Consider the following 13821-nt stretch of genomic DNA (forward strand, 5'->3'; position numbering starts at 1 on the left):
CTCACGGAAGTATTGTGGGGATCATTGAACAAAGTGTTCTCTGTATGACCAGTTTACTGTCCAAAAGCGTCCCCTTCCATTTGTAAAACCAGTTAAAACCACTAATGGTGAAGGAAACTTTAGTGTCATACTTTTCCATCTTGTTCTTGGCATACAGAAATAATTACTAATCTGCTCTGCTGTTCTAAAACTATTTGCCCAAAGCTTTGGAATACTGATAGAAAAGTCTAAATTGTTTAAAAGATTGCTAGTGTGGCAAAAAATCTGGTCCATCTACATTATCTTTAGTAGGAAGCCCATAGTCTCCTAAGCATAGTGTTAATTATTGTGCTGTTACTTGTAGGATGGCTGGCAGCAATGCAACCGATGTGGTGTGTTTGCTTCTTCTCTCCTTACCTTCTGTCTCATTTCACCCAGAACCATCACCTCTTGGCTGTATTTCTTCCCTTTGCTACTGATTCCTCCTCAGTCTGCTTCCTTTGTCATTCTCCATGCTCCTCCATCATTTGCCCCATCTCAGCACACACTTCTCAGCTCCCTCCCTCTCATGATCTCTTGCTTTTCCTTCTGTCTGCCTTCTGTCTCTGTCCACCCTCTGCTGTCTGCTCCAGTTTCAGTGCTCAGCTCACTTGCCTGCCTCAACTCACAAGCTAGCACTTGAGCAAGGCGATTAGTTTCTTATTTATTTTCCCCTTCACTACCATGTAGCAAGCAGACGTAATGATTAATGAGTCAAACTTTATTAACACTATACAGTATCAGTTTCCCCAAAAGGCTAAATTTTTGTTGCATTCAAGTAAAATAAAAACTAACATCACTGGCATTTATTACCTTCAACCTTAAAGGAACAAGCATCAATGCGTTATTTCCAAGCTCTGAATTTGCCATGGTTCTCTTAGAAGATGATGGCAGTAGACACACGAGGAGCCCTTAAAGTGCAGAGAGAATATTGACCAGGTTAGTTTTTAGGTTTGGGGAGCACACAGCACACAACACATAGCAGTAAATTTGTGTGTGTGTGGGAGCATATATTTTTAATTGTATTTTAAATTTAAAACAGTCTGCTTTGTATTGAAGTCTTGTTTTGCAAACTCAAAAAGAAAATTAATTGAAAAAAGCACAAATCTGTTTCTGCTAGAAGGGAAAAGGTGCACCAACTATTGTGAAGATATTTTATAAACCATGGTAATGCAAAAAGGAATAGATGAAAGAAGAAAGCCTATCCTAACATAAATTTCCCTTTATTTCATGGGGTGAACTACTAGAAAATACGCTGAAAAAGGAAGAACTTAGTTTATCACGTGAGTTGTTCTATTTGCATGCTCATGTTATCTAAGAAATATTTTTGTGCAACTCAGACATTTTAGATGAATTGTTGGTCCAATAGAAGACACCATCTCACCAATTAATTTTAAGTAATAAGCATTTTGATTGAGGGGTAATTTTTGCCTCTCTTAGTTGTAAAAGGAAGGGTATTCTTTGCCTGGAAATCCTTGGGGGAAAAAGAGCTGCAGTAAAACCTGTACTGTTTGTTTGACTTCCCTGATGTGGCTTTGTGTGGTCACATAAAAATATGCATGCAGGGGAGAACATTCTGCAAGTTCACACTTTTGATAGGAACTTGAACAGTTATGGTGAAAGAAATTTTTGAGAGAGGTTGGTGAGAGATCAATATATTACAGGCAATATATTTTATAAGTAGTAGAATTGGTAGCTCTAGGTTTCTGGAGAAAATGCGATCCTTTCCATTAGCTTGATTTCATTGGATCAGGTGTCTGCAATGCTGCTGGTAGTTTCAGCAATGTGAAAGTGAGGGGGGGGGGAAAGACTGAGAGTATGATTGAATGTGTTCCAGCTTTTTCGCAGTTTCAGAGTAAAATCTGGGTTTCTGAAAGATGGTTGTTGTGGGTTTTTCGGGCTCTTTGGCCGTATTCTGAAGGTTGTTCTTCCTACCGTTTCACCAGTCTCTGTGGCCGGCATCTTCAAAGGACTGGAATCTGAACTCTGTGCTCTGGTGCAGTTGTATTGATAGTTGAGTATTTATAGGTGTGGGATCAGCTTTTGTCCAACCATCAGATCCTGGCCGTGAAAGCCTTCAAGAATACATTTCTGAAAGATGTTGGAACAATATGAAAAAAAATTGTTTAGTTTACAGAATAGTGTTGATACGAGGGAACAGGAGAGTGTGACATTCTGCAGATCTCACACAGATACACAGAAGACAAAATAGTACATTTACCTTTTACAGCGAGGTAGATCCTCCTATAGGAGCGTGATGCAGATATGCAGAGCTATGGGCATTCCCAATCTATAATATAGAGATGGGCACGAACTAATAAACTATGAAGTTTGTTAAAATCTGTTTTGTTGGTTTGGTTTGGTTTGGTTTGGTTTGGTTTGGTTTGGTTCAAAACTAGCCAACCTGAACAGACCTGAACCATTAACTTTTAAAATGATTTTACAAACTTCCTGGTTCATTTCCCTCCACTGTGCCCACAATCTGCTCTCTTTCCACTGCCCCGGTCATCTCCCTACCTGGTCGTGTTGCCTCCTCCTCTTTGCCCTCCGCCGTCACCCTGAGAGGCAGCATACCTGGTTTCCCTTCTGGGAGCTGGGCCTGCCATCTCTGTGTATGCCCCCCCTCCCTGCCTACCATCTGAGCACATGTGCAGAGACAGCAGACCTGGCTTCTGGACAGGAAGCTTGGCCGCTGTCTCTCAAGATAGCTGTGGTAGAGAAGGAGGAGGAAGAAGAGGAGGTGGCAGAAGCAGGTAGGAAGATGATGGGGATGCCAGATCACCCATTTGCAGTGATGGAGGAGGCAGCGGCAAGACCAGGTAGGGAGGTGACGGGGCCATTGGGAAGGGGAGGACAGACTGTGGGGTTGCAAATGCATGATCCAGCACTGTGCAGCACCAGATCGGGGCCATGCAGTGCTGGATCGCCCATGTGCAGTGATGGAGGAGGGGAGGCAGCAGCAGCAGATACAGTAGTGAGGCAATGGAGGCGATGGGAAGGGGCGATGGGCAGGCTGTTGGGGTGGGGGGTTTAGTTTCCCCTCTCCCAGGCATGAACCTTAAAAAATAAAACAAATCAGGTCATGGTTTTGTTTTGTTTTTAGGTTCAGGTAGTTCATGGCTATGAACCATAATAAACCACACTTTTTCTGGTTTGTGCCGATCTCTGTTATAATATAATGTTCATTTTGGCTCTATTTAGCTGTCCAGAAATACACATAACCGTTTAAATAACTAGTTGCTTCCAACAGGACTAGTACCAATGTTTTTATATTATAGTGGCCAGAATCCTCTTGGAAATCCTCTTGGGAATTTACTCAGGAGGAAGCGAAATTGCAAAAGTCATGGCAGCAAATTGGAATCAATGAAGGAGGCGCCAGGACTTGCCAGTCATGTGCCTAGGTGCATCTCAGTTATGTGACTGGCATCTTGTTAATTACCTGCAATGTGCCACCATAATTTAGATGATTTCAGTTATCCCAGAATAAAATCCCATTAGGATTCTGGGCAGTGTATAATGATAAACCCGGAGCCTTGTGGCGCAGTGGTTAAACTGCTGTACTGCAGCCAAAACTGTGCTCACGACCTGGGGTTCAATCCCAGGTAGCTGGCTCAAGGTTGACTCAGCCTTCTATCCTTCTGAGGTCGGTAAAATGAGTACCCAGCTTGCTGGGGAGGGAATGTGTGGCCTCCATAATTAACTTGTAAACCGCCCAGAAAGTGCTTGAAGCACTATGGGGCGGTATATAAGCAGCACACTTTGCTTTGCTTTTGGATGTGTGTGTTTCTGCTTATAAGAACAATTGAAAATTGGAATAAGCTATCTATGGAAGTTGTATGATTTAACTGACTAGAGATTTACAAGTGAAGGTTAAATTCACATAAAGATTACTTTATCCCATAGATATACAACACCGGCTTTAGGAATCAGATTCTAGAAGAGGTAATCCATTGGGTCAGTTCTGATTCACTCTTTAGTGTAGATGAAACTGCAAACATTCATTTTTTACAGAAAGAATACCTGCCACATTTTATTACCTATCCCCACAGCCATAGAGCCATACTTCTATATTAAAGGAATTAAATATCAATTTCCTGCTGGAATGGTTTTTGTGTTTCTCTTGTCTTGGAATGATGAACATATATACTGTAGCATGCATTTGCCAAATAGTAGGGTGGGAAAAGGGATGGCATGGAGCATATATTTTAACTGTCTTACACCTATGGTTGAGAAGACTTCGTCTGGAGAGAATTCCTAGTCTGGAAGCTTTCGCCTTTGCTAAATTCACATAAATACATTGCATTCGTGTGATTTGCTTCAGATACTAAAGAATGCCATTATTTAGAGATTCTGTTTTTGAAAGAAGAAACAAGGTTCTTGTGAACTTGCTCATAGTAACAAGTATTTTATTTTAATTATATAAACATGGATCCAAAGCTCCCTACAATGCGGCCAGATAGGCGGGGTATAAATGGAATAAATAAATAAATATAAATAAATAAAATAAATGTTGCGATTTCTGGTGTACAGTGGGGCCTCAACTTACGACCATAATCCATTCCAGAAGATGGACGTAACTCAAAATGGTTGTAAGTCGAAGCACCATTTCCCACTGAAATGCAATTAATCCATTCCAGCCGAAGGAAAAAAATCACCAAAAAAAAAAATCACTGCAAGACTCATTGGAAACGTGATTAATCCCTTCCGGCTGAAGGGGGGGGGGAGAAAAGCAATCAGGCATGCAAGACCCATTGGAAATGCACGGAAAACAAATGGGGCAGATCGGAAATGCACAGAGAACAAAGGGGGCAGGTTGGAAATACAAAAAGAAAGAAAGAAAGAAAGAAAGAAAGAAAGAAAGAAAGAAAAGAAAAAAGCAAGGGAAGCATGCAGGACCCATCGGAAATGGGGAACCCCCCAAAAGCAACCAACCCCCATAAGACCCATTGGAAATGAGGGGAACCGCCAAACAAACAATCAAACCCCCGAGACCCATTGGAAATGGGGAAACCCAAAAAAAGCAACCAACTCCCCAAGACCCATCAGAAATGGGGGGGAAAAAAACCAAACCCCCAAGACCCATTGGAAATGGGAAAAAAACACTCCAAAAAGCAACAAAAAACACCAAGACCGATCGGAAATGGGAAAAAAACCCAACAAACAAAACAAGCCCCCAACAGCCATCACAGCACAGAAACATAACCCCCCAGCTCAAAACCACGCTGCAAAGACACCCAGAACAGTTTTTTAAAAGCAGAAAACAGCACTTTACCTTGCAAGCTAGCCCAAAGCTTTCCTGCAAACTCTCTCTCTCTCTCTCTCTCTCTCTCAGAAGCAGAAGGAGGCAGTGCCAAGTCTCCAACGATGCACACTCTCTAACTGCTGGGGTGTAAGAGCTACAAAGAAGCAGCCTCATTGCCACCTACAGTTAGAAATTTCTCACCTTTTTGTCCTTTCTTTTTCTGTTCCTAAGAGGAAGCTCCAGTTGCAAGTAGAAGCAAAATTTTGCGGACGGAGCTGGTCATAACTTGAAATGGTCGTAAGTAGGGACATTAGTAAGTCGAGGCACCACTGTATTCTTTTTAAAAACTGTAGTTCATTTTCCTACCCTCATCTGTGTAGTTTTTCTTCTTGACTGCTGAACAATGTAAAGGCTTAAGTTCAGACGTTGTAAGATATTGTACTGCTTTGCTGCAGTGTTACTACTGAAATTAGGGAGGAGCCTGATAAGAAAGCCAAAGTTACTTGAACCTGGCTCTACCTACCATTCCGTCTACCTTCTGTTTTGCTTGTCAGTGGCCAAGACACACCTTAATGTAAGATGCTTACTATCAGTTTGCCTAGTGCCTAGCCTTGGTCTGAGCATTTGGAGAAAGTGATGTCTGAATGTGATAACTAATGACAGAATGACCCTTAAACATTTCTTCTGTTAATATTTCATTTTATTTTGCTCCTGTTCTATATTTAACCCTACATGTAACTGTTATGTATCTAATGATAACAGTTACATGCGGAAGTCAATACAAGGGGACTGTAGTACACTAGCACTACATTTTTATGGATATGTGGATGTATCTATAACACAGTCGGCACTACTATAGAAAGTTCTAACCAGCTGTGGGGCCACATTTTCAAAGCAGATGGCTTAGTGTAAACAGTTATGGGATTGTTCTGCATTTACATTACTATTGTCTGTCTTAAAATACATTTTAGACTTTGTTCAGAGGCTTTGTGGGCACTTATCCCAGAGTTCCCTGCTGAGATTCCCAAAACAGTGCACTGTGGGTGGGATATTTCAAACAGGCTGCATCCACATTAGGAATAAAGCAACTGAGACAGTAACAGTTCCTAGTTAAATAAGTGGTTGGTCCTTTGATTTACTCCAAACAGCAAGATGTTGTTCTTTATTTGTTAAGTTGTGTCCGACTCATCGTGACCCTATGGATCAGAGCATGCCAGGCCCTCCTGTCTTCCACTGCCTCCCAGAGTTGGGTCAAATTCGTGTTGTTAGCTTCAGTGACACTATCCAACCATCTCGTCCTCTGTTGTCCCCTTCTCCTCTTGCCTTCACACTTTCCCAACATCAGGGTCTTTTCCAGGGAGTCTTCTCTTCTCATAAGATGGCCAAAGTATTGGAGCCTCAGCTTCAGGATCTGTCCTTCTAGTGAGCACTCAAGGTTGATTTTCTTCAAAATGGATAGGTTTGTTCTCTTTGCAGTCCAGGGGACTCTCAAGAGTCTCCTCCAGCACCACAATTCAAAAGAATCCATTCTTTGGCAGTCAGCCCTCTTTATGGTTCAGATTTCACTTCCATACATTGCTACTGGAAAAAACATAGCTTTGACTGTACGGACCTTTGTCAGCAAGGTGATGTCTCTGCTTTTTAAGATGCTGTCTAGTTTTGTCATTGCTTTCCTCCTAAGAAGCAGGCATCTTTTAATTTCGTGGCTGCTGTCACCATCTGCTGTGATCATAGAGCCCAAGAAGGTAAAATCTGTCACTGCCTCCATGTCTTCCCCTTCTGTTTGCCAGGAGGTGATGGGGCCAGTGGCCATGATCTTAGTTTTTTTGATGTTGAGCTTCAGACCGTTTTTGCATTCTCCTCTTTCACCCTCATTACGTGATTCATCCTTACTTTTTGCTATCAGAGTGGTATCATCTGCATATCTGAAGCTGTTGATATTTCTTCAAGAAATTTTAATTCCATTTTGGGATTCCTCCAGTCCGGCCTTTCGCATGATGTATTCGGCATATAAGTTAAATTAGCAGGGAGACAATATACAGCCTTGGCACACTCATTTCCCAATTTTGAACCAGTCAGTTGTTCCTTATCCACTTCTAACTGTTGCTTCCTGTCCCACATAGAGATTTCTCAGGAGATAGATAAGGTGGTCAGGCACTCCCATTTTTTTAAGGACTTGCCACAGTTTGCTGTGATCCACACAGTCAAAGGCTTTTGCATAGTCAATGAAGCAGAAGTAGATGTTTTTTCTGGAACTCTCTGGCTTTTTCCATAATCCAGCACATGTTAGCAATTTGGTCTCTAGTTCCTCTAGCCCCTCCGAAATCCAGCTTGTACTTCTGGGAGTTCTCGGTCCACATACTGCTGAATCCTACCTTGTAGGATTTTGAGCATAACCTTGCTAACGTGTGAAATGAGTGCAATTCTACAGTAGCTGGAGCATTTTTTGTCACTGCCCTTCTTTGGCATTGGGATGCAGACTGATCTTTTCTAATTCTCTGGCCACTGCTGTGTTTTCCAAACTTGTTGCCATATTGAGTGCAGCATCTTAACAGCGTCATCTTTTAAGATTTTAAATACTTTGACTGCAGTGCCATCACCTCCAGTGGCCTTGTTGTTAGCTATGATTTCTAAGGCCCATTTGACTTCGCTCTCCAGGATGTCTGGCTCAAGGTCAGCAACCATACTATTTGGGTTGTCCGGGACATCCAGATCTTTCTGGTATAATTCCTCTGTGTATTCTTGCCACCTCTTCTTGATGTCTTCTGCTTCTGTTAGGTCCATACCATTTTTGTCCTTTATCATGTCCATCTTTGCACAAAATGTTCATTTAAGAGCTCCAGCTCCAATTTTCTTGAACAGATCAGTTTTTTTCCCTTTCTATTCTTTCCTCTGTTTCTTTGCACTGTTCATTTAAGAAGGACCTTTTGTCTCTCTTTGCTGTTCTTTGGAAGTCAGCATTCAATTTTCTGTAACTTTCCCTATCTCCATTGCATTTTGTTTCCCTTCTCTTGTTTGCTATTTCTAAGGCCTTATTGAAAAGCCTCTTTGCTTTCTTGTATTTCCTTTTCTTTGGGATGGTTTTTGTTGCTGCCTCCTGTACAATATTATGAGCCACCATCCATAGTTCAAACAGCAGGATACAAGTATGTAAATCATTTAGAACAATCATATGGACAAATGGCAATACAGTCCTAGGGAGAGAAAGCAACATGGGGAATGGTAAAAATCTTTAGCAGGAAAACAGGACTAAATGAGATCACAAAGACAGTGTTGCTTAGTAGAGGTACTGATGACTAATAAAAATCTGATCAGGTAGGTAGAATTGGCTTACAGTTTTGCTGTTCGTGCAGTATCCCGCACTGTGATCTTTCTGCTTACTCCATTGCTAAACATGAGCAGAGAAATGGGGTTTCTACTGCTTCCCTTGGGAGCCTGTGCACCAGTGTAATAGACTTCACTGTCAAGAAACATTTCCTAGAGATCTACTTTAATCATGGGTGTCAGACATCTGTCCACAGGGATGGCAGTTCCCCCTTTTTGTACATCAGTCCAGGCTCGTCTCTTATGACAGCAGCTGCTCAATTGCCCCTTTCTCTGTTGCCTGCTGAACACCTTTGTCAGCTATAGGCCCTTGTGGTTTACTTTGTATGCAGGAAAACGTATAATCCAGGAGACAGTGAGCTTGTGAGAATGGCTCTTTGAATCTACTACATTTGGCAAATGTCCAACTGCAAGGAAGATAGTGCTGCATGACTTCATAACCTGTTACAACACAGCTGGTACAACAGTTGAAATTCATTTCATTAGCCAGACCCAGCATGTCTCTGGGATTGAGCTCTATAGATGAGCTCTTAATGCCTTTTATATTACTAGCACAATGTGGTATATATAAAACAAACAAACAAAAACAAACTTAGTGTTTTTCAGATTTCACATGTATCAGCTAAGAAAGAATGACAGCGTCCAGTAATTTTTTTCCTCATGTGTCCACTTCAGAATTGTTCAGGTACCAGTCTGTTGGCATCACTGCTATGTTAATGTACTTCCAAATGCATTTTTGATTTTGCATGTATTTCTGGATGACATTTCGATTGTCCTGTGTTAGGATTTGGCATGATACCTTAATATAGTATTCTGCAAAGAGATTGGGAATGGTTACTGATACCGCTAATCACTTAGAAGAGGGGGAAAAATGGAAAGTGTGATTGGAAGCCTGTGTTTATGTAAATATGGGCTCCTAAATGCTGCAGTAAGGGTGAAAGGGAAAAAAATTTGAGGGTGTATGGGAACTTCTAAGGGTAAATATGTAAAATTCTCAAAATTTTGAGGATATAGAAAATAAATGGTACAAGTCCCATTTTATGGAGGAAAAGAAGCTGCAGAAGTTGCGAAATAAACTAAATCCATGGTAGATATCAGTAGAAAAGATTTTTGTTATGTTATGTCATATTATGTTATGTTTCATTATGTCATTTATATGCTATTTTTCTGCCATATTCTCACAGTCAAACTATAAAGTAAGCAGTATTAAAACAGCAAGAAAGAAATTTTAAAAAACAATTAAACATATAAAAATACTAAAACCACAATTAAAACAATTTTAACCATTTTAGAAACATTTTTAGAATCTCTACATTCAGTTAATGCAACAGTCTCATTGCATAAATGTTTTCCTGAAAAGGAAGGTCTTTGCCTGATGATAGAATGATAAGAAGGAGGGTTTCTTGAGGCAGTGTGTTCCACTTCCTGGGAGTAGCCTATAAAGTCTCTTTCACATCCTCACCACATAGGCCTGAGAAGTAGTGAGACAGACAGAAGGGCCCCTCAGACGATGAGGAGGCTCATATGGGATGATATGGTCCTTCAGATAAATTGGATCCAAGCATTCAGGGCTTTATAGGTCATAACCAGCACTTTTACATTGGGAGCGATGAACTTATTGCAAAATACTGCAGCATTTTGAATGCGCTTCTGAACAATCTTTACAGGCAGCTCCAGACAGAGTTTGCTGAAGTAATCCAGACAGGAAGTAACTAAACAATGTATCTCTATGGGCAGCTCAGATATCTCAAGGAATGAGTACAACTGGTGCAACAGTTGTAACTGTGTAGATATATTCGTAGCCACCACAAAGATCTGTGCATCCAGGTTCAGGGTTGAATCTAGGAGCACACCCAAGCTGTCAACCTGACTTTTGGGGGAGTATAACCCCATCTAGTACAAGCTGAATCCCTATTCCTTCGTCAGCCTTTTGACTGATCAAGAACACTGCTGTCTTTTCTGGATTGAGTTTCATTTTGTTGGTTGTTGTGGGTTTTTTGGGCTCTTTGGCCGTGTTCTGAAGGTTGTTCTTCCTAACGTTTCGCCAGTCTCTGTTGCCGGCATCTTCAGAGGACAGCACTCTGTGTGCTGGTGTAGTTGGCTTTGGGAGTGCAGTATTTATGGCTGTGAGATAGGCCTTTGTCTTTTTCTGTTGATGGGTGATTAGTGTGTATTGTTGTGGGTGTATTGTTGTGCTAAGGAGAAGAGATTATCTTTTCCTGTGGTTGATGGGTGTCATTAGCTGGTCTTTTGTGTGTAGTGATCCCCTGTCCTTGTGGCTGGGTAGAGTTCGTTGACCTTTTGCACGCTGTATTTTTGAGAGCTGGGAGCCAAGTTTTGTTGAGCTGACGTAATGATTACTGGTGTTGTCCAGTATTTCAGTATTTTGGAATAGAATTTTATGTCCAGTTTGTTTCAGGGCATGTTCAGCTACTGCAGATTTTTCTGGTTGTTTTAGTCTGCAGTGTCTCTCATGTTCTTTGATTCTGGTGTGGATGCTTCGTTTTGTGGTTCCAATATATACCTGGCCACAACTGCAAATCATTATGTCAGACTACACAGGGAAGCCATTGAAATCCACAAGTACCAGCAAAATTTCAATAGAAGTTTGGACTGCTATATGGCTTGGTGTCATGTGCTATGACAGCAATCACTGTGGATTCAATCAGTTTTTTCTGGGCAGTGTAGTTTTAGCCATGGAGAGCAATGAGGTTGATGGGGAGATCCTCTGCTATAGGTGGGTCTTGACTAAGGAGGAGAGCCACCATGGATAGCAGAGGCTATCCCCATCAGATTTGCCATTCCTTGTGCCTAAGAGAATGACAAAATCAGAAAGGGGGAGGAAGAGCGAGAACGCATCACCTAGGGTAGGAATGCATGATTTGCGACTGGCTGAATACAGCTACAAAGAGGGCACTTTCTTGGACACTAGTCATGTATACACAAGACCTAGGCTGGATGAAAGAAGGGAGAAATTTCCCATTAATGATAGCTGCTTGCCCTTTTATACAGAGTCTTGCCTATTACTCTGGGAATCTTGGCTTTTTATATTGTTGCGCTTTCTAATACTAAAGCCCCATCAGCCACCTATTTAATGCTGTGTTGTTCCTCCAGTGAGTAATTCAAAAGTCTTCCTCTCTACGTCCATTGCCTCCTCCACCCCATTTTTATATTCCTAACTGCATGCTTCTCTGGGTTTGATTCTTGTTTAATATCTTAGTGCCTTTAATGACAGCAGGAGCTGGTGGTTGCTCTCTGTGGGTGGTGTGGTAGGAGGCTGTGCTTGAGGTGAGGAGATTTGATTAAAGTCTCCTTTTCTTTGTCATGATTTGCTTCCACCTTGTGGAATAAACAAACTTAGGCATGCTGACTATCTTAATATGTATTGTTTAATGGTTTGTGTTTAAAAGAGGCATGCTGGAGTACTTCCTTGTCATTTTTACTTGCTTTGACTAGAAAGGCTTAACAGTGACTTGCTCTCAAAAATCTTGATGTGAAAAACAGTCTAATATCATACCTGTTAGAAAACCAAAAGGATGATAGTAGAAATGTTCTTATTCCTACATCTGTCTCTCTCTCCTGGAATGTTCAGTCAGAGACTGTGTCTCCTTCAGACTGATTTTTGTGTCGTCGGACAATCTGTTTATAGTATGATCACTCCACATCTGAGGAGAAAATGATGTATGTATATAACTGTGAGAAAGAAAGTAAATAGTCTTAAGAGGTTTAATATAAACGTGGCATTTATGTGGGTAGAACATGTGTACATTTCTTATGGCAGCCATTGAAATACTGTTTAGATGGCAGATGAAATTAACCTAGTGGTCTGAATTGTTCTCTGGAGGGCAGTTTCTGAAACAAATTTTACAATACTTCCCTTATTTACAGGGTGGAGAATGCTGATTGAACTCGGAGAATCAAGAACAGGGCAGTGGACTTGCATGGGAGTGTATGAACTGTTTTGTACAGAAGAGAAGGGCAGGAACATGCCAGGCTGAGATATACCGAAAAGAGTTATGTGAGAGATGTGCAGGTCAAAGCTAAAGTGCAGTTACAGAGTGATGTGGAGAAATTTATACACTGAGAAATCAGATTGGTTTCTGTAGACTTTAATGCTGTCTAACCCACATGGGCCAGAGAGTGAGAGGGGAAAGAGAGGGAAAGTGCCAACCACAGCAAGTTGTGTGTCTCTCACAGGGTCTGATTAAATAGAGCTGCCAAATGAGGTCAACCCTTGTTGACTTGCTGACAGGCTGGCTGGAAGGTGCTATGATTTGGAAGGGAAGTGACATTGATCTTTTAAAAAACAAAACAATTCTCCTCTCAAGCCTTTCAAACCATGTGATAATTAATTGATGATGTCCAGTTGTTGTGGTTTTTTTAAGTGTTTCTTCAGAATCTTTATAAAAGAATCCTATAACCCTGAGGAAAAGTGTTACAGATCATGTGAGTAAGTGTCAGGAATTGATGAGGTGGAATCCACTTGCTTCTCTTTCTCGGTAGCTGCAGTTCCAGGGGGCATTTATTTGCCTTTCTGCGTTTTTTCCTGCTGTTTTTAGTCAGTGTGTTGGTGGTCAATGACTCTCACTGTTATATTGCAGGATGTTCAGTATACCTAATCAATTCAAAACAGATGTTCGTGTGGCAAGCCACATGGGACAGTTCTCTCCATCTTACTATACTTGTCAGCTTTGCAGGGGCAAAAAACAGACACTTGTTTTGATATGATACAACTGATCAATATACTTTATCTTATAACATAGGGACTCTCCGTTTATGTTGCATTGGACTCTATGGTATGTTTTGCTGTATACGGGCGCACACTCCATATGTAAGGAGGCATTTATTTTGTTTTTGCTGAGTGATATCTCATCTGTTGTGATGTTACGTAGCTTACAGAAGGAGACATTGGATATAACTGGGCTTTGTTTTAATGTCATATTTGCATTTGCTCTTTTATCTGTAGAAGATAATTTTGTAATTTTTACTTCATTTGTTCTCAAACCAGGTCTGTGAGATATGAAACACTAAACGACAGTGAGTTGCTTAAGGCAATCTCATCAACTGCTATTTGAGTCTGGATCTAGCTGCTTCTCTGTCTCTCTTTTTGGGTCTGTTGTAAAGATGTAAAATTTCTGAAAATTTCCATTTCTCCCCCCAAAAAACAGAAAAATATTTTTTACCTGAAAAAATGGAATTTTCCAGAAATTTTACATCTCTAGTCTGTCCTAGTCAGA

General features: G+C 41.0%; 1 protein-coding gene across 7 annotated transcripts in view; it reads left to right on the plus strand.

The window, feature by feature from the left end:
* TCF20 (transcription factor 20) overlaps window positions 1-13821 on the plus strand; it is a 215907-nt gene that overhangs the window by 32558 nt on the left and 169528 nt on the right. The gene's annotated exons all lie outside the window — the stretch shown is intronic.

This window comes from Pogona vitticeps, chromosome 5, assembly GCF_051106095.1.
Source record: "Pogona vitticeps strain Pit_001003342236 chromosome 5, PviZW2.1, whole genome shotgun sequence".
Lineage (NCBI taxonomy): Eukaryota > Metazoa > Chordata > Lepidosauria > Squamata > Agamidae > Pogona > Pogona vitticeps.